Below are 19,866 nucleotides of genomic sequence, written 5' to 3'. Positions count from 1 at the left end.
TTAAATACAGCTTTTAGTAAGTTTTGAAAGGAGAAGAGCAGAACTTGCTATGCCAATAATATCGAGTCTTCTGTGGCGAAGTGGTTTTTGCATAGAAAACAAAGCGGTCAGTTGAAGAGGAATAATATCAGTACTTTGTTTAAAACTGTGTGTAAAAAGCTGTCTCTTTATCATTAACAATAAGTTGTAAAACGTGAATGGGGAGTGACAGTCTTCAAGTTTGTGAGAAGATCGCGCCCTGGTGGAATAAAGGCACGAACAGCTTACAGCACCTAGAATTACCAGGAAGTATTTAGAGTAAAACGGTTTCTATAAGCTGGCTTTATGAAAGAGAGAAAAAATATATATATATAAAATAGTAAAATGGAAGGGGAGTGCTAGATTTAAATTAATCGTGAAGTGGAGCGCCCCCCGTTTAAAGTAAAAGTGAGAAAAGCTTACAGCACCTGGAATTCCCAGGTGGTCTCCCATCCAAGTACTAACCAGACCCTACGCTGCTTAGCTTCCGAGATCAGACGAGATCAGGCGTGTTCAGGGTGGTATGGCCGTAAGCGAGAGATGCTACCAAAAACAGCCCGTTTGCATTACACGCCTCTATACATGCCAGTTGGTCCCATTGGATCCTACTAATGTTGTTTTTTTTTTTTTATCTGACTCACACTGCAGCCCCACCATCCAATCGGCAGCGCCGGACCCACACCAAACATTCACCAAACTACTCAGCCAGCAGCCTACCACAATTATTCCATTCTTTCCGCATCCGCACACTTCCTTCTTTTTAACTCCTTTTCACTACCGCACAGGTTAATCGCCGCACGTCCCCCGCCGGCAAACATTACTCCTTTGCCTACTGCATGCAGGCTTCTCTTAACGACCCTCTGTTATCAACTCCGCTAACAGCCACAAAATCTCCGCCGCACGAAACCCACTGGTAGCTGCTGAATCACATGCTTCCCCAAAACGTCACGCTGTCAGAACACTGGGAGCTACACACACCAACAAGTCTATACTGCAGGCTGCAGCCAGAACAATTTTCTACATTCAAACATCGACGGCCTCTTCTCTCTAAAAATTCACCAGACCGCTTCTACCACCAGCAAAGAAGTTTCCATCCCTAATTCCTCTGTGACTCCCACTAACCTAAACATTAAGCTGGCATTGAAGGGTGTGAATTACCCCGGCCAATCTGTTCTTTTAAATACAGCTTTTAGCAAGTTTTGAAAGGAGAAGAGCAGAACTTGCTATGCCAATAAAATCGAGTCTTCTGTGGCGAAGTGGTTTTTGCATAGAAAACAAAGCGGTCAGTTGAAGAGGAATAATATCAGTACTTTGTTTAAAACTGTGTGTAAAAAGCTGTCTCTTTATCATCAACAATAAGTTGTAAAACGTGAATGGGGAGTGACAGTCTTCAAGTTTGTGAGAAGATCGCGCCCTGGTGGAATAAAGGCACGAACAGCTTACAGCACCTAGAATTACCAGGAAGTATTTAGAGTAAAACGGTTTCTAAAAGCTGCCTTTATGAATGAGAGAAAAAAAAAAAAAAATATATATATATATATAAAATAGTAAAATGGAAGGGGAGTGATAGATTTAAATTAATCGTGAAGTGGAGCGCCCCCTGTATAAAGTAAAAGTGAGAAAAGTTTACAGCACCAGGTATTCCCAGGTGGTCTCCCATCCAAGTACTAACCAGACCCTACCCTGCTTAGCTTCCGAGATCAGACGAGATCGGGCGTGTTCAGGGTGGTATGGCCGTAAGCGAGAGATGCTACCAAAAACAGCCCTTTTGCATTACACGCGTCTATACATGCCAGTTAGTCCCATTGGATCCTACTCCTGGTTTTTTTTTTTTTTTTTATCTGACTCACACTGCAGCCCCACCATCCAATCGGCAGCGCCGGACCCACACCAAACATTCACCAAACTACTCAGCCGGCAGCCTACCACAATTATTCCATTCTTTCCGCATCCGCACACTTCCTTCTTTTTAACTCCTTTTCACTACCGCACAGGTTAATCGCCGCACGTCCCCCGCCGGCAAACATTACTCCTTTGCCTACTGCATGCAGGCTTCTCTTAACGACCCTCTGTTATCAACTCCGCTAACAGCCACAAAATCTCCGCCGCACGAAGCCCACTGGTAGCTGCTGAATCACATGCTTCCCCAAAACGTCGTGCTGTCAGAACACTGGGAGCTACACACACCAACAAGTCCATACTGCAGGCTGCAGCCAGAACAATTTTCTACATTCAAACATCGACGGCCTCTTCTCTCTAAAAATTCACCAGACCGCTTCTACCACCAGCAAAGAAGTTTCCATCCCTAATTCCTCTGTGATTCCCACTAACCTAAACATTAAGCTGGCATTGAAGGGTGTGAATTACCCCGGCCAACCTGCTCTTTTAAATACAGCTTTTAGCAAGTTTTGAAAGGAGGAGAAGAGCAGAACTTGCTATGCCAATAATATCGAGTCTTCTGTGGTGAAGTGGTTTTTGCATAGAAAACAAAGCGATGAGTTGAAGAGTAATTATATCAGTACTTTGTTTAAAACTGTGTGTAAAAAGCTGTCTCTTTGTTATTAACAATAAGTTGTAAAACTTGAATGGGGAGTGACAGTCTTCAAGTTTGTGAGAAGATCGCGCCCTGGTGGAATAAAGGCACGAACAGCTTACAGCAGCTAGAATTACCAGGCAGTATTTAGAGTAAAACGGTGTGTAAAAGCTGCCTTTATGAATGAGAGAAAAAAGAAATATATAAAAAAGTAAAATGGAAGGGGAGTGATAGATTTAAATTAATCGTGAAGTGGAGCGCCCCCTGTATAAAGTAAAAGTGAGAAAAGTTTACAGCACCAGGTATTCCCAGGTGGTCTCCCATCCAAGTACTAACCAGACCCTACCCTGCTTAGCTTCCGAGATCAGACGAGATCGGGCGTGTTCAGGGTGGTATGGCCGTAAGCGAGAGATGCTACCAAAAACAGCCCTTTTGCATTACACGCGTCTATACATGCCAGTTAGTCCCATTGGATCCTACTCCTGGTTTTTTTTTTTTTTTTTATCTGACTCACACTGCAGCCCCACCATCCAATCGGCAGCGCCGGACCCACACCAAACATTCACCAAACTACTCAGCCGGCAGCCTACCACAATTATTCCATTCTTTCCGCATCCGCACACTTCCTTCTTTTTAACTCCTTTTCACTACCGCACAGGTTAATCGCCGCACGTCCCCCGCCGGCAAACATTACTCCTTTGCCTACTGCATGCAGGCTTCTCTTAACGACCCTCTGTTATCAACTCCGCTAACAGCCACAAAATCTCCGCCGCACGAAGCCCACTGGTAGCTGCTGAATCACATGCTTCCCCAAAACGTCGTGCTGTCAGAACACTGGGAGCTACACACACCAACAAGTCCATACTGCAGGCTGCAGCCAGAACAATTTTCTACATTCAAACATCGACGGCCTCTTCTCTCTAAAAATTCACCAGACCGCTTCTACCACCAGCAAAGAAGTTTCCATCCCTAATTCCTCTGTGATTCCCACTAACCTAAACATTAAGCTGGCATTGAAGGGTGTGAATTACCCCGGCCAACCTGCTCTTTTAAATACAGCTTTTAGCAAGTTTTGAAAGGAGGAGAAGAGCAGAACTTGCTATGCCAATAATATCGAGTCTTCTGTGGTGAAGTGGTTTTTGCATAGAAAACAAAGCGATGAGTTGAAGAGGAATTATATCAGTACTTTGTTTAAAACTGTGTGTAAAAAGCTGTCTCTTTATCATTAACAATAAGTTGTAAAACGTGAATGGGGAGTGACAGTCTTCAAGTTTGTGAGAAGATCGCGCCCTGGTGGAATAAAGGCACGAACAGCTTACAGCACCTAGAATTACCAGGCAGTATTTAGAGTAAAACGTGTGTAAAAGCTGCCTTTATGAATGAGAGAAAAAAGAAATATATAAAATAGTAAGGGGAGTGATAGATTTAAATTAATCGTGAGGTGGAGTGCCCCCTGTATAAAGTAAAAGTGAGAAAAGCTTACAGCACGTGGTATTCCCAGGCAGTCACCCATCCAAGTACTAACCAGACCCTACCCCACTTAGCTTCCGAGATCAGACGAGATCGGGCGTGTTCAGGGTGGTATGGCCATAAACGAGAGCCGCGAACAAAAACAGCCCTTTTGCATTACACGCCTCTATACATGCCAGTTAGTCCCATTGGATCCTACTCCTGTTTTTTTTTTTTATCTGACTCACACTGCAGCCCCACCATCCAATTGGCAGCGCCGGACCCACACCAAACATTCACCAAACTACTCAGCCGGCAGCCTACCACAATTATTCCATTCTTTCCGCATCCGCACACTTCCTTCTCTTTAACTCCTTTTCACTACCGCACAGGTTAATCGCCGCACGTCCCCCGCCAGCAAACATTACTCCTTTGCCTACCGCATGCAGGCTTCTCTTAACGACCCTCTGTTATCAACTCCGCTAACAGCCACAAAATCTCCGCCGCACGAAGCCCACTGGTAGCTGTTGAATCACATGCTTCCCCAAAACGTCGCGCTGTCAGAACACTGGGAGCTACACACGCCAACAAGTCCATACTGCAGGCTGCAGCCAGAACAATTTTCTACATTCAAACATCGACGGCCTCTTCTCTCTAAAAATTCACCAGAACGCTTCTACCACCAGCAAAGAAGTTTCCATCCCTAATTCCTCTGTGATTCCCACCAACCTAAACATTAATCTGGCATTGAAGGATGTGAATTACCCCGGCCAGCCTGCTCTTTTAAATACAGCTTTTAGCGAGTTTTGAAAGGAGGAGAAGAGCAGACCTTGCTATGCCAATAATATCGAGTCTTCTATGGTGAAGTGGTTTTTGCATAGAAAACAAAGCGGTGAGTTGAAGAGGAATTATATCAGTACTTTGTTTAAAACTGTGTGTAAAAAGCTGTCTCTTTATCATTAACAATAAGTTGTAAAACGTGAATGGGGAGTGACAGTCTTCAAGTTTGTGAGAAGATCGCGTCCTGGTGGAATAAAGGCACGAACAGCTTACAGCACCTAGAATTGCCAGGCAGTATTTAGAGTAAAACGGTTTCTAAAAGCTGCCTTTATGAAAGAGAGAAAAAAAATATATATATATAAAATAGTAAAATAGAAGGGGAGTGATAGATTTAAATTAATCGTGAAGTGGAGCGCCCCCTGTATAAAGTAAAAGTGAGAAAAGCTTACGGCACCTGGTATTCCCAGGTGGTCTTCCTTCCAAGTACTAACCAGACCTTACCCTGCTTAGCTTACCGAGATCGGACGAGATCGGGTGTGTTCAGGGTGGTACGGCCGTAAGCGAGAGACACTACCAAAAACAGCTCTTTTGCATTACACGCGTCTATACATGCCAGTTAGTCCCATTGGATCCTACACCTGTTTTTTTTTTTTTATCTGACTCACACTGCAGCCCCACCATCCAATCGGCAGCGCCGGACCCACACCAAACATTCACCAAACTACTCAGCCGGCAGCCTACCACAATTATTCCATTCTTTCCGCATCCGCACACTTCCTTCTCTTTAACTCCTTTTCACTACCGCACAGGTTAATCGCCGCACGTCCCCCGCCAGCAAACATTACTCCTTTGCCTACCGCATGCAGGCATCTCTTAACGACCCTCTGTTATCAACTCCGCTAACAGCCACAAAATCTCCGCCGCACGAAGCCCACTGGTAGCTGTTGAATCACATGCTTCCCCAAAACGTCGCGCTGTCAGAACACTGGGAGCTACACACGCCAACAAGTCCATACTGCAGGCTGCAGCCAGAACAATTTTCTACATTCAAACATCGACGGCCTCTTCTCTCTAAAAATTCACCAGAACGCTTCTACCACCAGCAAAGAAGTTTCCATCCCTAATTCCTCTGTGATTCCCACCAACCTAAACATTAAGCTGGCATTGAAGGGTGTGAATTACCCCGGCCAGCCTGCTCTTTTAAATACAGCTTTTAGCGAGTTTTGAAAGGAGGAGAAGAGCAGACCTTGCTATGCCAATAATATCGAGTCTTCTATGGTGAAGTGGTTTTTGCATAGAAAACAAAGCGGTGAGTTGAAGAGGAATTATATCAGTACTTTGTTTAAAACTGTGTGTAAAAAGCTGTCTTTTTATCATTAACAATAAGTTGTAAAACGTGAATGGGGAGTGACAGTCTTCAAGTTTGTGAGAAGATCGCGTCCTGGTGGAATAAAGGCACGAACAGCTTACAGCACCTAGAATTGCCAGGCAGTATTTAGAGTAAAACGGTTTCTAAAAGCTGCCTTTATGAAAGAGAGAAAAAAAATATATATATATAAAATAGTAAAATGGAAGGGGAGTGATAGATTTAAATTAATCGTGAAGTGGAGCGCCCCCTGTATAAAGTAAAAGTGAGAAAAGCTTACAGCACCTGGTATTCCCAGGTGGTTTCCCATCCAAGTACTAACCAGACCCTACCCTGCTTAGCTTCCAAGATCAGACGAGATCGGGCGTGTTCAGGGTGGTATGGCCGTGAGCGAGAAAAACTACCAAAAACAGCCCTTTTGCATTACACGCCTCTATACATGCCAGTTAGTCCCATTGGATCCTACTCCTGGTTTTTTTTTTTTTTATCTGACTCACACTGCAGCCCCACCATCCAATCGGCAGCGCCGGACCCACACCAAACATTCACCAAACTACTCAGCCGGCAGCCTACCACAATTATTCCATTCTTTCCGCATCCGCACACTTCCTTCTTTTTAACTCCTTTTCACTACCGCACAGGTTAATCGCCGCACGTCCCCCGCCGGCAAACATTACTCCTTTGCCTACTGCATGTAGGCTTCTCTTAACGACCCTCTGTTATCAACTCCGCTAACAGCCACAAAATCTCCGCCGCACGAAGCCCACTGGTAGCTGCTGAATCACATGCTTCCCCAAAACGTCGCGCTGTCAGAACACTGGGAGCTACACACACCAACAAGTCCATACTGCAGGCTGCAGCCAGAACAATTTTCTACATTCAAACATCGACGGCCTCTTCTCTCTAAAAATTCACCAGACCGCTTCTACCACCAGCAAAGAAGTTTCCATCCCTAATTCCTCTGTGATTCCCACTAACCTAAATATTAAGCTGGCATTGAAGGGTGTGAATTACCCCCGCCAATCTGTTCTTTTAAATACAGCTTTTAGCAAGTTTTGAAAGGAGAAGAGCAGAACTTGCTATGCCAATAATATCGAGTCTTCTGTGGCGAAGTGGTTTTTGCATAGAAAACAAAGCGGTGAGTTGAAGAGGAATAATATCAGTACTTTGTTTAAAACTGTGTGTAAAAAGCTGTCTCTTTATCATCAACAATAAGTTGTAAAACGTGAATGGGGAGTGACCGTCTTCAAGTTTGTGAGAAGATCGCGCCCTGGTGGAATAAAGGCACGAACAGCTTACAGCACCTAGAATTACCAGGAAGTATTTAGAGTAAAACGGTTTCTAAAAGCTGCCTTTATGAATAAGAGAAAAAAATATATATATATATAAAATAGTAAAATGGAAGGGGAGTGATAGATTTAAATTAATCGTGAAGTGGTGCGCCCCCTGTATAAAGTAAAAGTAAGAAAGGCTTACAGCACCTGGTATTCGCAGGAGGTCTCCCATCCAAGTACTAACCAGACCCTACCCTGCTTGGCTTCCGAGATCAGACGAGATCGGGCGTGTTCAGGGTGGTATGGCCGTAAGCGAGAGATGCTACCAAAAACAGCCCTTTTGCATTACACGCCTCTATACATGCCAGTTAGTCCCATTGGATCCTACTCCTGGTTTTTTTTTTTTTTTTTTTATCTGACTCACACTGCAGCCCCACCATCCAATCGGCAACGCCGGACCCACACCAAACATTCACCAAACTACTCAGCCGGCAGCCTACCACAATTATTCCATTCTTTCCGCATCCGCACACTTCCTTCTTTTTAACTCCTTTTCACTACCGCACAAGTTAATCGCCGCACGTCCCCCGCCGGCAAACATTACTCCTTTGCCTACTGCATGCAGGCTTCTCTTAACGACCCTCTGTTATCAACTCCGCTAACAGCCACAAAATCTCCGCCGCACGAAGCCCACTGGTAGCTGCTGAATCACATGCTTCCCCAAAACGTCGCGCTGTCAGAACACTGGGAGCTACACACACCAACAAGTCCATACTGCAGGCTACAGCCAGAACAATTTTCTACATTCAAACATCGACGGCCTCTTCTCTCTAAAAATTCACCAGACCGCTTCTACCACCAGCAAAGAAGTTTCCATCCCTAATTCCTCTGTGATTCCCACTAACCTAAACATTAAGCTGGCATTGAAGGGTGTGAATTACCCCGGCCAATCTGTTCTTTTAAATACAGCTTTTAGCAAGTTTTGAAAGGAGAAGAGCAGAACTTGCTATGCCAATAATATCGAGTCTTCTGTGGCGAAGTGGTTTTTGCATAGAAAACAAAGCGGTCAGTTGAAGAGGAATAATATCAGTACTTTGTTTAAAACTGTGTGTAAAAAGCTGTCTCTTTATCATTAACAATAAGTTGTAAAACGTGAATGGGGAGTGACAGTCTTCAAGTTTGTGAGAAGATCGCGCCCTGGTGGAATAAAGGCACGAACAGCTTACAGCACCTAGAATTACCAGGAAGTATTTAGAGTAAAACGGTTTCTATAAGCTGGCTTTATGAAAGAGAGAAAAAAAATATATATATAAAATAGTAAAATGGAAGGGGAGTGCTAGATTTAAATTAATCGTGAAGTGGAGCGCCCCCTGTATAAAGTAAAAGTGAGAAAAGCTTACAGCACCTGGTATTCCCAGGAGGTCTCCCATCCAAGTACTAATCAGACCCTACCCTGATTGGCTTCCGAGATCAGATGAGATCAGGCGCGTTCAGGCGGGCATGGCCATAAGCGAGAGATGCTACCAAAAACAGCCCTTTTGCATTACACGCCTCTATACATGCCAGTTGGTCCCATTGGATCCTACTAATGTTTTTTTTTTTTTTTATCTGACTCACACTGCAGCCCCACCATCTAATCGGCAACGCCGGACCCACACCAAACATTCACCAAACTACTCAGCCGGCAGCCTACCACAATTATTCCATTCTTTCCGCATCCGCACACTTCCTTCTTTTTAACTCCTTTTCACTACCGCACAAGTTAATCGCCGCACGTCCCCCGCCGGCAAACATTACTCCTTTGCCTACTGCATGCAGGCTTCTCTTAACGACCCTCTGTTATCAACTCCGCTAACAGCCACAAAATCTCCGCCGCACGAAGCCCACTGGTAGCTGCTGAATCACATGCTTCCCCAAAACGTCGCGCTGTCAGAACACTGGGAGCTACACACACCAACAAGTCCATACTGCAGGCTACAGCCAGAACAATTTTCTACATTCAAACATCGACGGCCTCTTCTCTCTAAAAATTCACCAGACCGCTTCTACCACCAGCAAAGAAGTTTCCATCCCTAATTCCTCTGTGATTCCCACTAACCTAAACATTAAGCTGGCATTGAAGGGTGTGAATTACCCCGGCCAATCTGTTCTTTTAAATACAGCTTTTAGCAAGTTTTGAAAGGAGAAGAGCAGAACTTGCTATGCCAATAATATCGAGTCTTCTGTGGCAAAGTGGTTTTTGCATAGAAAACAAAGCGGTCAGTTGAAGAGGAATAATGTCAGTACTTTGTTTAAAACTGTGTGTAAAAAGCTGTCTCTTTATCATTAACAATAAGTTGTAAAACGTGAATGGGGAGTGACAGTCTTCAAGTTTGTGAGAAGATCGCGCCCTGGTGGAATAAAGGCACGAACAGCTTACAGCACCTAGAATTACCAGGAAGTATTTAGAGTAAAACGGTTTCTAAAAGCTACCTTTATGAATGAGAGAAAAAAAATATATATATATATAAAATAGTAAAATGGAAGGGGAGTGATAGATTTAAATTCATCGTGAAGTGGAGCGCCCCCTGTATAAAGTAAAAGTGAGAAAAGCTTACAGGACCTGGTATTCCCAGGTGGTCTCCCATCCAAGTACTAACCAGACCCTAACCTGCTAAGCTTCCGAGATCAGACGAGATCGGGCGTGTTCAGGGTGGTATGGCCGTAAGCGTGAGACGCTACCAAAAACAGCCCTTTTGCATTACACGCGTCTATACATGCCAGTTAGTCCCATTGGATTCTACTCCTGTTTTTTTTTTTTTTTGTCTGACTCACACTGCAGCACCACCATCCAATCGGCAGCGCCGGACCCACACCAAACATTCACCAAACTACTCAGCCGGCAGCCTACCACAATTATTCCATTCTTTCCGCATCCGCACACTTCCTTCTTTTTAACTCCTTTTCACTACCGCACAAGTTAATCGCCGCACGTCCCCCGCCGGCAAACATTACTCCTTTGCCTACTGCATGCAGGCTTCTCTTAACGACCCTCTGTTATCAACTCCGCTAACAGCCACAAAATCTCCGCCGCACGAAGCCCACTTGGTAGCTGCTGAATCACATGCTTCCCCAAAACGTCGCGCTGTCAGAACACTGGGAGCTACACACACCAACAAGTCCATACTGCAGGCTACAGCCAGAACAATTTTCTACATTCAAACATCGACGGCCTCTTCTCTCTAAAAATTCACCAGACCGCTTCTACCACCAGCAAAGAAGTTTCCATCCCTAATTCCTCTGTGATTCCCACTAACCTAAACATTAAGCTGGCATTGAAGGGTGTGAATTACCCCGGCCAATCTGTTCTTTTAAATACAGCTTTTAGCAAGTTTTGAAAGGAGAAGAGCAGAACTTGCTATGCCAATAATATCGAGTCTTCTGTGGCAAAGTGGTTTTTGCATAGAAAACAAAGCGGTCAGTTGAAGAGGAATAATGTCAGTACTTTGTTTAAAACTGTGTGTAAAAAGCTGTCTCTTTATCATTAACAATAAGTTGTAAAACGTGAATGGGGAGTGACAGTCTTCAAGTTTGTGAGAAGATCGCGCCCTGGTGGAATAAAGGCACGAACAGCTTACAGCACCTAGAATTACCAGGAAGTATTTAGAGTAAAACGGTTTCTAAAAGCTACCTTTATGAATGAGAGAAAAAAAAAATATATATATATAAAATAGTAAAATGGAAGGGGAGTGATAGATTTAAATTCATCGTGAAGTGGAGCGCCCCCTGTATAAAGTAAAAGTGAGAAAAGCTTACAGCACCTGGTATTCCCAGGTGGTCTCCCATCCAAGTACTAACCAGACCCTACCCTGCTTAGCTTCCGAGATCAGACGAGATCGGGCGTGTTCAGGGTGGTATGGCTGTAAGCGTGAGACGCTACCAAAAACAGCCCTTTTGCATTACACGCGTCTATACATGCCAGTTAGTCCCATTGGATTCTACTCCTGTTTTTTTTTTTTTTTTTATCTGACTCACACTGCAGCACCACCATCCAATCGGCAGCGCCGGACCCACACCAAACATTCACCAAACTACTCAGCCGGCAGCCTACCACAATTATTCCATTCTTTCCGCATCCGCACACTTCCTTCTTTTTAACTCCTTTTCACTACCGCACAGGTTAATCGCCGCACGTCCCCCGCCGGCAAACATTACTCCTTTGCCTACTGCATGCAGGCTTCTCTTAACGACCCTCTGTTATTAACTCCGCTAACAGCCACAAAATCTCCGCCGCACGAAGCCCACTGGTAGCTGCTGAATCACATGCTTCCCCAAAACGTCACGCTGTCAGAACACTGGGAGCTACACACACCAACAAGTCCATAATGCAGGCTGCAGCCAGAACAATTTTCTACATTCAAACATCGACGGCCTCTTCTCTCTAAAAATTCACCAGACCGCTTCTACCACCAGCAAAGAAGTTTCCATCCCTAATTCCTTTGTGATTCCCACTAACCTAAACATTAAGCTGGCATTGAAGGGTGTGAATTACCCCGGCCAATCTGTTCTTTTAAATACAGCTTTTAGCAAGTTTTGAAAGGAGAAGAGCAGAACTTGCTATGCCAATAATATCGAGTCTTCTGTGGCGAAGTGGTTTTTGCATAGAAAACAAAGCGGTCAGTTGAAGAGGAATAATATCAGTACTTTGTTTAAAACTGTGTGTAAAAAGCTGTCTCTTTATCATTAACAATAAGTTGTAAAACGTGAATGGGGAGTGACAGTCTTCAAGTTTGTGAGAAGATCGCGCCCTGGTGGAATAAAGGTACGAACAGCTTACAGCACCTAGAATTACCAGGAAGTATTTAGAGTAAAACGGTTTCTAAAAGCTGCCTTTATGAATGAGAGAAAAAAAAAAATATATATATATAAAATAGTAAAATGGAAGGGGAGTGATAGATATAAAATTAATCGTGAAGTGGAGCGCCCCCTGTATAAAGTAAAAGTGAGAAAAGCTTACAGCACCTGGTATTCCCAGGTGGTCTCCCATCCAAGTACTAACCATACCCTACCCTACTTAGCTTCCGAGATCAGACGAGATCGGGCGTGTTCAGGGTGGTATGGCCGTAAGCGAGAGATGCTACCAAAAACAGCCCTTTTGCATTACACGCGTCTCTACATGCCAGTTAGTCCCATTGGATCCTACTCCTGGTTTTTTTTTTTTTTTATCTGACTCACACTGCAGCACCACCATCCAATCGGCAGCGCCGGACCCACACCAAACATTCACCAAACTACTCAGCCGGCAGCCTACCACAATTATTCCATTCTTTCCGCATCCGCACACTTCCTTCTCTTTAAGTCCTTTTCACTACCTCACAGGTTAATCGCCGCATGTCCCCCGCCGGCAAACATTACTCCTTTGCCTACCGTATGCAGGCTTCTCTTAACGACCCTCTGCTATCAACTCAGCTAACAGCCACAAAATCTCCGCCGCACGAAGCCCACTGGTAGCTGCTGAATCACATGCTTCCCCAAAACGTCGCGCTGTCAGAACACTGGGAGCTACACACACCAACAAGTCCATACTGCAGGCTGCAGCCAGAACAATTTTCTACATTCAAACATCGACGGCCTCTTCTCTCTAAAAATTCACCAGACCGCTTCTACCACCAGCAAAGAAGTTTCCATCCCTAATTCCTCTGTGATTCCCACTAACCTAAACATTAAGTTGGCATTGAAGGGTGTGAATTACCCCGGCCAACCTGCTCTTTTAAATACAGCTTTTAGCGAGTTTTGAAAGGAGGAGAAGAGCAGACCTTGCTATGCCAATAATATCGAGTCTTCTGTGGTGAAGTGGTTTTTGCATAGAAAACAAAGTGGTGAGTTGAAGAGGAATTATATCAGTACTTTGTTTAAAACTGTGTGTAAAAAGCTGTCTCTTTATTATTAACAATAAGTTGTAAAACGTGAATGGGGAGTGACAGTCTTCAAGTTTGTGAGAAGATCGCGCCCTGGTGGAATAAAGGCACGAACAGCTTACAGCACCTAGAATTACCAGGCAGTATTTAGAGTAAAACTGTTTCTAAAAGCTGCCTTTATGAAAGAGAGAAAATATATATATATATATAAAATAGTAAAATGGAAGGGGAGTGATAGATTTAAATTAATCGTGAAGTGGAGCGCCCCCTGTATAAAGTAAAAGTGAGAAAAGCTTACAGCACCTGGTATTCCCAGGTGGTTTCCCTTCCAAGTACTAACCAGACCATACTCTGCTTAGCTTCCAAGATCATGCGTGTTCAGGGTGGTATGGCCGTAAGCAAGAACCGCTAACAAAAACAGCCCTTTTGCATTACACGCCTCTATACATGCCAGTTAGTCCCATTGGATCCTACTCCTGGTTTTTTTTTTTTTTTTTTTATCTGACTGACACTGCAGCACCACCATCCAATCGGCAGCGCCGGACCCACACCAAACATTCACCAAACTACTCAGCCGGCAGCCTACCACAATTATTCCATTCTTTCCGCATCCGCACACTTCCTTCTTTTTAACTCCTTTTCACTACCGCACAGGTTAATCGCCGCACGTCCCCCGCCGGCAAACATTACTCCTTTGCCTACTGCATGCAGGCTTCTCTTAACGACCCTCTGTTATCAACTCCGCTAACAGCCACAAAATCTCCGCCGCACGAAGCCCACTGGTAGCTGCTGAATCACATGCTTCCCCAAAACGTCGCGCTGTCAGAACACTGGGAGCTACACACACCAACAAGTCCATACTGCAGGCTGCAGCCAGAACAATTTTCTACATTCAAACATCGACGGCCTCTTCTCTCTAAAAATTCACCAGACCGCTTCTACCACCAGCAAAGAAGTTTCCATCCCTAATTCCTCTGTGATTCCCACTAACCTAAACATTAAGCTGGCATTGAAGGGTGTGAATTACCCCGGCCAATCTGTTCTTTTAAATACAGCTTTTAGCAAGTTTTGAAAGGAGAAGAGCAGAACTTGCTATGCCAATAATATCGAGTCTTCTGTGGCGAAGTGGTTTTTGCATAGAAAACAAAGCGGTCAGTTGAAGAGGAATAATATCAGTACTTTGTTTAAAACTGTGTGTAAAAAGCTGTCTCTTTATCATTAACAATAAGTTGTAAAACGTGAATGGGGAGTGACAGTCTTCAAGTTTGTGAGAAGATCGCGCCCTGGTGGAATAAAGGCACGAACAGCTTACAGCACCTAGAATTACCAGGAAGTATTTAGAGTAAAACGGTGTGTAAAAGCTGCCTTTATGAATGAGAGAAAAAGAAAAAAATATATATATATATAAAATAGTAAAATGGAAGGGGAGTGATAGATTTAAATTAATCGTGAAGTGGAGCGCCCCCTGTATAAAGTAAAAGTGAGAAAAGCTTACAGCACCTGGTATTCCCAGGAAGTCTCCCATCCAAGTACTGACCAGACCCTACCCTGCTTGGCTTCCGAGATCGGATGAGATCGGGCGTGTTCAGGGTGGTATGGCCGTAAGCTAGAGAAACTACCAAAAACAGCCCTTTTGCATTACACGCCTCTATACATGCCAGTTGGTCCCATTGGATACTACTAATGTTCTTTTTTTTTTTTTATCTGACTCACACTGAAGCCCCACCATCCAATCGGCAGCGCCGGACCCACACCCAACATTCACCAAACTACTCAGCCGGCAGCCTACCACAATTATTCCATTCTTTCCGCATCCGCACACTTCCTTCTTTTTAACTCATTTTCACTACCGCACAGGTTAATCGCCGCACGTCCCCCGCCGGCAAACATTACTCCTTTGCCTACTGCATGCAGGTTTCTCTTAACGACCCTCTGTTATCAACTCCGCTAACAGCCACAAAATCTCCGCCGCACGAAGCCCACTGGTAGCTGCTGAATCACATGCTTCCCCAAAACGTCGCACTGTCAGAACACTGGGAGCTACACACACCAACAAGTCCATACTGCAGGCTGCAGCCAGAACAATTTTCTACATTCAAACATCAACGGCCTCTTCTCTCTAAAAATTCACCAGACCGCTTCTACCACCAGCAAAGAAGTTTCCATCCCTAATTCCTCTGTGATTCCCACTAACCTAAACATTAAGCTGGCATTGAAGGGTGTGAATTACCCCGGCCAATCTGTTCTTTTAAATACAGCTTTTAGCAAGTTTTGAAAGGAGAAGAGCAGAACTTGCTATGCTAATAATATCGAGTCTTCTGTGGCGAAGTGGTTTTTGCATAGAAAACAAAGCGGTCAGTTGAAGAGGAATAATATCAGTACTTTGTTTAAAACTGTGTGTAAAAAGCTGTCTCTTTATCATTAACAATAAGTTGTAAAACGTGAATGGGGAGTGACAGTCTTCAAGTTTGTGAGAAGATCGCGCCCTGGTGGAATAAAGGCACGAACAGCTTACAGCACCTAGAATTACCAGGAAGTATTTAGAGTAAAACGGATTCTAAAAGCTGCCTTTATGAATGAGAGAAAAAAAAATATATATATATATAATAGTAAAATGGAAGGGGAGTGATAGATTTAAATTAATCGTGAAGTGGAGCGCCCCCCGTTTAAAGTAAAAGTGAGAGAAGCTTACAGCACCTGCTATTCCCAGGAGGTCTCCCATCTAAGTACTAACCAGACCCTACCCTGCTTAGCTTCCGAGATCAGACGAGATCGGGCGTGTTCAGGGTGGTATGGCCGTAAGTGAGAGATGCTACCAAAAACAGCCCTTTTGCATTACACGCGTCTATACATGCCAGTTAGTCCCATTGGATCCTACTCCTGGTTTTTTTTTTTTATCTGACTCACACTGCAGCCCCACCATCCAATCGGCAGCGCCGGACCCACACCAAACATTCACCAAACTACTCAGCCGGCAGCCTACCACAATTATTCCATTCTTTCCGCATCCGCACACTTCCTTATTTTTAACTCCTTTTCACTACCGCACAGGTTAATCGCCGCACGTCCCCCGCCGGCAAACATTACTCCTTTGCCTACTGCATGCAGGCTTCTCTTAACGACCCTCTGTTATCAACTCCGCTAACAGCCACAAAATCTCCGCCGCACGAAGCCCACTGGTAGCTGCTGAATCACATGCTTCCCCAAAACGTCGCGCTGTCAGAACACTGGGAGCTACACACACCAACAAGTCCATACTGCAGGCTGCAGCCAGAACAATTTTCTACATTCAAACATCGACGGCCTCTTCTCTCTAAAAATTCACCAGACCGCTTCTACCACCAGCAAAGAAGTTTCCATCCCTAATTCCTCTGTGATTCCCACTAACCTAAACATTAAGCTGGCATTGAAGGGTGTGAATTACCCCGGCCAACCTGTTCTTTTAAATACAGCTTTTAGCAAGTTTTGAAAGGAGAAGAGCAGAACTTGCTATGCCAATAATATCGAGTCTTCTGTGGCGAAGTGGTTTTTGCATAGAAAACAAAGCGGTCAGTTGAAGAGGAATAATATCAGTACTTTGTTTAAAACTGTGTGTAAAAAGCTGTCTCTTTATCATTAACAATAAGTTGTAAAACGTGAATGGGGAGTGACAGTCTTCAAGTTTGTGAGAAGATCGCGCCCTGGTGGAATAAAGGCACGAACAGCTTACAGCACCTAGAATTACCAGGAAGTATTTAGAGTAAAACGGTTTCTAAAAGCTGCCTTTATGAATGAGAGAAAAATAAAAATATATATATATATATAATAGTAAAATGGAAGGAGAGTGATAGATTTAAATTAATCATGAAGTGGAGCGCCCCCCGTTTAAAGTACAAGTGAGAAAAGCTTACAGCACCTGGTATTCCCAGGAGGTCTCCCATCCAAGTACTAACCAGACCCTACCCTGCATAGCTTCCGAGATCAGACGAGATCGGGCGTGTTCAGGGTGGTATGGCCGTAAGCGAGAGATGCTACCAAAAACAGCCCTTTTGCATTACACGCGTCTATACATGCCAGTTAGTCCCATTGGATCCTACTCCTGGTTTTTTTTTTTTTTTATCTGACTCACACTGCAGCCCCACCATCCAATCGGCAGCGCCGGACCCACACCAAACATTCACCAAACTACTCAGCCGGCAGCCTACCACAATTATTCCATTCTTTCCGCATCCGCACACTTCCTTCTTTTTAACTCCTTTTCAGTACTGCACAGGTTAATCGCCGCACGTCCCCCGCCGGCAAACATTACTCCTTTGCCTACTGCATGCAGGCTTCTCTTAACGACCCTCTGTTATCAACTCCGCTAACAGCCACAAAATCTCCGCCGCACGAAGCCCACTGGTAGCTGCTGAATCACATGCTTCCCCAAAACGTCGCGCTGTCAGAACACTGGGAGCTACACACACCAACAAGTCCATACTGCAGGCTGCAGCCAGAACAATTTTCTACATTCAAACATCGACGGCCTCTTCTCTCTAAAAATTCACCAGACCGCTTCTACCACCAGCAAAGAAGTTTCCATCCCTAATTCCTCTGTGATTCCCACTAACCTAAACATTAAGCTGGCATTGAAGGGTGTGAATTACCCCGGCCAATCTGTTCTTTTAAATACAGCTTTTAGCAAGTTTTGAAAGGAGAAGAGCAGAACTTGCTATGCCAATAATATCGAGTCTTCTGTGGCGAAGTGGTTTTTGCATAGAAAACAAAGCGGTCAGTTGAAGAGGAATAATATCAGTACTTTGTTTAAAACTGTGTGTAAAAAGCTGTCTCTTTATCATTAACAATAAGTTGTAAAACGTGAATGGGGAGTGACAGTCTTCAAGTTTGTGAGAAGATCGCGCCCTGGTGGAATAAAGGCACGAACAGCTTACAGCACCTAGAATTACCAGGAAGTATTTAGAGTAAAACGGTTTCTAAAAGCTGCCTTTATGAATGAGAGAAAAAAAAAAAAATATATATATATATATAATAGTAAAATGGAAGGAGAGTGATAGATTTAAATTAATCATGAAGTGGAGCGCCCCCCGTTTAAAGTACAAGTGAGAAAAGCTTACAGCACCTGGTATTCCCAGGAGGTCTCCCATCCAAGTACTAACCAGACCCTACCCTGCATAGCTTCCGAGATCAGACGAGATCGGGCGTGTTCAGGGTGGTATGGCCGTAAGCGAGAGATGCTACCAAAAACAGCCCTTTTGCATTACACGCGTCTATACATGCCAGTTAGTCCCATTGGATCCTACTCCTGGTTTTTTTTTTTTTTTATCTGACTCACACTGCAGCCCCACCATCCAATCGGCAGCGCCGGACCCACACCAAACATTCACCAAACTACTCAGCCGGCAGCCTACCACAATTATTCCATTCTTTCCGCATCCGCACACTTCCTTCTTTTTAACTCCTTTTCAGTACTGCACAGGTTAATCGCCGCACGTCCCCCGCCGGCAAACATTACTCCTTTGCCTACTGCATGCAGGCTTCTCTTAACGACCCTCTGTTATCAACTCCGCTAACAGCCACAAAATCTCCGCCGCACGAAGCCCACTGGTAGCTGCTGAGTCACATGCTTCCCCAAAACGTCGCGCTGTCAGAACACTGGGAGCTACACACACCAACAAGTCCATACTGCAGGCTGCAGCCAGAACAATTTTCTACATTCAAACATCGACGGCCTCTTCTCTCTAAAAATTCACCAGACCGCTTCTACCACCAGCAAAGAAGTTTCCATCCCTAATTCCTCTGTGATTCCCACTAACCTAAACATTAAGCTGGCATTGAAGGGTGTGAATTACCCCGGCCAATCTGTTCTTTTAAATACAGCTTTTAGCAAGTTTTGAAAGGAGAAGAGCAGAACTTGCTATGCCAATAATATCGAGTCTTCTGTGGCGAAGTGGTTTTTGCATAGAAAACAAAGCGGTCAGTTGAAGAGGAATAATATCAGTACTTTGTTTAAAACTGTGTGTAAAAAGCTGTCTCTTTATCATTAACAATAAGTTGTAAAACGTGAATGGGGAGTGACAGTCTTCAAGTTTGTGAGAAGATCGCGCCCTGGTGGAATAAAGGCACGAACAGCTTACAGCACCTAGAATTACCAGGAAGTATTTAGAGTAAAACGGTTTCTAAAAGCTGCCTTTATGAATGAGAGAAAAAAAAAAATATATATATATATATATATATATATATATATATATATATAAAATAGTAAAATGGAAGGGGAGTGATAGATTTAAATTAATCGTGAAGTGGAGCGCCCCCTGTATAAAGTAAAAGTGAGAAAAGCTTACAGCACCTGGTATTCCCAGGTGGCCTCCCATCCAAGTACTAACCAGACCCTACCCTGCTTAGCTTCCGAGATCAGACGAGATCGGGCGTGTTCAGGGTGCTATGGCCGTAAGCGAGAGAAACTTCCAAAAACAGCCCTTTTGCATTACACGCCTCTATACATGCCAGTTGGTCCCATTGGATACTACTAATGTTCTTTTTTTTTTTTTATCTGACTCACACTGCAGCCCC

At 44.3% G+C, this 19,866-nt stretch overlaps 16 non-coding genes and 1 pseudogene across 16 annotated transcripts; all 17 read right to left on the bottom strand.

The window, feature by feature from the left end:
• Positions 1-434: 434 nt before the first annotated feature.
• On the bottom strand, positions 435-553 carry LOC125735300 (5S ribosomal RNA). Its single transcript, XR_007394597.1, has one exon. It is a non-coding gene; the product is annotated as a 5S ribosomal RNA (ribosomal RNA).
• A 1,088-nt stretch (positions 554-1,641) lies between these two features.
• On the bottom strand, positions 1,642-1,760 carry LOC125733464 (5S ribosomal RNA). Its single transcript, XR_007392809.1, has one exon. It is a non-coding gene; the product is annotated as a 5S ribosomal RNA (ribosomal RNA).
• A 1,078-nt stretch (positions 1,761-2,838) lies between these two features.
• Positions 2,839-2,957, bottom strand: LOC125733463 (5S ribosomal RNA). The gene has a single exon (XR_007392808.1). It is a non-coding gene; the product is annotated as a 5S ribosomal RNA (ribosomal RNA).
• Positions 2,958-4,027: 1,070 nt separating this feature from the next.
• Positions 4,028-4,146, bottom strand: LOC125730971 (5S ribosomal RNA). The gene has a single exon (XR_007391264.1). It is a non-coding gene; the product is annotated as a 5S ribosomal RNA (ribosomal RNA).
• Positions 4,147-5,222: 1,076 nt separating this feature from the next.
• LOC125731210 (5S ribosomal RNA) lies at positions 5,223-5,342 on the bottom strand. The gene has a single exon (XR_007391491.1). It is a non-coding gene; the product is annotated as a 5S ribosomal RNA (ribosomal RNA).
• A 1,077-nt stretch (positions 5,343-6,419) lies between these two features.
• On the bottom strand, positions 6,420-6,538 carry LOC125735960 (5S ribosomal RNA). The gene has a single exon (XR_007395245.1). It is a non-coding gene; the product is annotated as a 5S ribosomal RNA (ribosomal RNA).
• Positions 6,539-7,615: 1,077 nt separating this feature from the next.
• LOC125733711 (5S ribosomal RNA) lies at positions 7,616-7,734 on the bottom strand. Its single transcript, XR_007393049.1, has one exon. It is a non-coding gene; the product is annotated as a 5S ribosomal RNA (ribosomal RNA).
• Positions 7,735-8,813: 1,079 nt separating this feature from the next.
• LOC125731311 (5S ribosomal RNA) lies at positions 8,814-8,932 on the bottom strand. Its single transcript, XR_007391597.1, has one exon. It is a non-coding gene; the product is annotated as a 5S ribosomal RNA (ribosomal RNA).
• Positions 8,933-10,010: 1,078 nt separating this feature from the next.
• Positions 10,011-10,129, bottom strand: LOC125730928 (5S ribosomal RNA). Its single transcript, XR_007391221.1, has one exon. It is a non-coding gene; the product is annotated as a 5S ribosomal RNA (ribosomal RNA).
• Positions 10,130-11,208: 1,079 nt separating this feature from the next.
• On the bottom strand, positions 11,209-11,327 carry LOC125731165 (5S ribosomal RNA). The gene has a single exon (XR_007391448.1). It is a non-coding gene; the product is annotated as a 5S ribosomal RNA (ribosomal RNA).
• Positions 11,328-12,409: 1,082 nt separating this feature from the next.
• On the bottom strand, positions 12,410-12,528 carry LOC125735290 (5S ribosomal RNA). The gene has a single exon (XR_007394587.1). It is a non-coding gene; the product is annotated as a 5S ribosomal RNA (ribosomal RNA).
• Positions 12,529-13,608: 1,080 nt separating this feature from the next.
• Positions 13,609-13,717, bottom strand: LOC125732332 (5S ribosomal RNA; annotated as a pseudogene).
• A 1,088-nt stretch (positions 13,718-14,805) lies between these two features.
• On the bottom strand, positions 14,806-14,924 carry LOC125734143 (5S ribosomal RNA). The gene has a single exon (XR_007393467.1). It is a non-coding gene; the product is annotated as a 5S ribosomal RNA (ribosomal RNA).
• A 1,078-nt stretch (positions 14,925-16,002) lies between these two features.
• Positions 16,003-16,121, bottom strand: LOC125735107 (5S ribosomal RNA). Its single transcript, XR_007394406.1, has one exon. It is a non-coding gene; the product is annotated as a 5S ribosomal RNA (ribosomal RNA).
• Positions 16,122-17,200: 1,079 nt separating this feature from the next.
• LOC125734054 (5S ribosomal RNA) lies at positions 17,201-17,319 on the bottom strand. The gene has a single exon (XR_007393381.1). It is a non-coding gene; the product is annotated as a 5S ribosomal RNA (ribosomal RNA).
• A 1,084-nt stretch (positions 17,320-18,403) lies between these two features.
• On the bottom strand, positions 18,404-18,522 carry LOC125734053 (5S ribosomal RNA). Its single transcript, XR_007393380.1, has one exon. It is a non-coding gene; the product is annotated as a 5S ribosomal RNA (ribosomal RNA).
• Positions 18,523-19,630: 1,108 nt separating this feature from the next.
• On the bottom strand, positions 19,631-19,749 carry LOC125735459 (5S ribosomal RNA). Its single transcript, XR_007394755.1, has one exon. It is a non-coding gene; the product is annotated as a 5S ribosomal RNA (ribosomal RNA).
• Between the last annotated feature and the right edge of the window lie 117 nt (positions 19,750-19,866).

Source organism: Brienomyrus brachyistius, chromosome 2 (genome assembly GCF_023856365.1).
Source record: "Brienomyrus brachyistius isolate T26 chromosome 2, BBRACH_0.4, whole genome shotgun sequence".
NCBI classification, from domain to species: Eukaryota; Metazoa; Chordata; class Actinopteri; order Osteoglossiformes; family Mormyridae; genus Brienomyrus; species Brienomyrus brachyistius.
Note: the sequence above shows the minus strand (reverse complement) of the source record. Positions and strands in the feature narration are given on the sequence as shown.